The following is a 1,840-nucleotide window of genomic DNA, read 5'->3' on the forward strand; positions in this document are numbered from 1 at the left end:
TTATATTGTATTATATTAATCACAGTTAAGGGTCCATTTGTTTTTTACCGATAGGGGTACTTTTGTGTAATGGAAAATTAAGATATTTTGATGTGGTGCGGTGTGGTGTTGTGTAGTGTGGTGCTAAAGCTGCAGTGGAAAGGGGGCTTTACAGACCTGTAAGGGTCTGTTTGGAACCCCCTCAAGGAAACCCTGAGGGTCCCAGGACCCCACCTCGAGAAGCCCCGGCGTTGAGACTGGTCTGGGTCACTTGGTCTGTCTTTCTATTGTACCATTTGTTGAAGGGATGTTTGTTTTCTTCTCAGGCTATCAGGGGGACGAACCCTAAGCTTTAGATGAACCCTAAGCTTTAGATGAACCCTAAGCTTTAGCCATTTGACATTTGGAGTTAAGTGAGCTGTAGACTTGTTTTTCTTTGTAAAGACCAGACCACCATTTGTACGTGTGGTTAGCAGAGTGGTCTCAGGGGGGGGGGGGGGGGGGGGGGGGGCTCGTCGTGCCTTTAAAACTGACTGGCCATTAACAGGCCACATTACCATGGGGACATTCCCAGAGAAAGAAAGAAAGTTACGCTAAGCTCTCCTGGCCATGAGACTGAAGGGAGCCATAAAGAGTCAAAAGATAAAGGCAAGCTATGTGTAAGTCAAACTGCCGCGCCACAGTGCTGTGGTGGTGCTCAAGTTATGGACTTGAGTACCATATTGAGGGATTTACATTTTTCAATAGCCTACTATTATAGTTCAACTACAGTCCACTACAGGTAAACAAATATATAGTTTTCATTCCACAAAAAAAACGATTTGAAGTTACTTTGTAGGTTTCGATTATTATTACCAAACATATTACATCAACCCATTAAGCCTAATCTATCTATCTTATCTTATCTAATTTAATAGCAGACACATTTTTGAAACATTTGGCTATTTTTTTTTTTACTTTTACTTTTTTTGTACTGTAATAATCAATGCTTGTGTACTTTTATTCAAGTAAAATTCTGAACACAGGACCTCATAGCAGAGCATTTCTACATTGTGTTATTTCTACTTTTACCTAAGTAAAGACATTATAGTACTTTTCCCACCACTTGCACAGCCGCGACACTGTGCCCTTTAACTGAACTCTCATGTTTCTCCCTCCTTTTCGGGTGAGTCCTCCTGCCTCTCTCTGTCAATAGCCTGTTTTCTTCTTGTCCACTACTACTATTAAAGGCTCTGGCTTTGCCTCGCTCTGCCCACAAAGCAGATAACGGCGAGCCTCTATGCTGACTACCCCTCTCCTCTCGCCACAGACCAGGTGTGCAGGGGCCATGGCGACGGACGCCAAGGAAACTAGGCATGACACGCATTTAGAGGTAACCGTATCCAAAGGAACAGGTAAATAGGAAACTATTAGTAATGGTAATGCTTTTAGTTTGCATCTTAACCCATTCAGGCCTAGAGTTATTGAATGCTTTGACTATTGAAAAATAGCAGATATACAAGCTCACAGCGCGGCACCGAGTGCCGCGCTGCGAGCTTGTAGATCTGCAATTTTTTGGAAAAATCGTGAAAATGTGTGCAAATATATATTTTTCAAAGCAAACTTTTGTAACTCAAATCTCTGCTTCTGGGGGGGTCCCTGGAATAAGATGGGGTCTGCGGCCAAATAAATTACATTTTGGGGGTCCTTGACATGAAAATGTTGGAGAACCATTGACTTAGAGGAAGGCTTTAGAAGTCGGGTCAAAGATATTCGAAGACTTGCACACATTTTCATGTTTTTTTCAAAAATAGCAGATCTACTGCTATTTTTCAATAGTTAAAGCGTTAAATAATGATCCCGCTGTCTCTTTAGGCGTTGC

The sequence above is a fragment of the Nannobrachium achirus genome (genome assembly GCF_963921795.1).
Source record: "Nannobrachium achirus genome assembly, chromosome: 1".
Taxonomy (NCBI): domain Eukaryota; kingdom Metazoa; phylum Chordata; class Actinopteri; order Myctophiformes; family Myctophidae; genus Nannobrachium; species Nannobrachium achirus.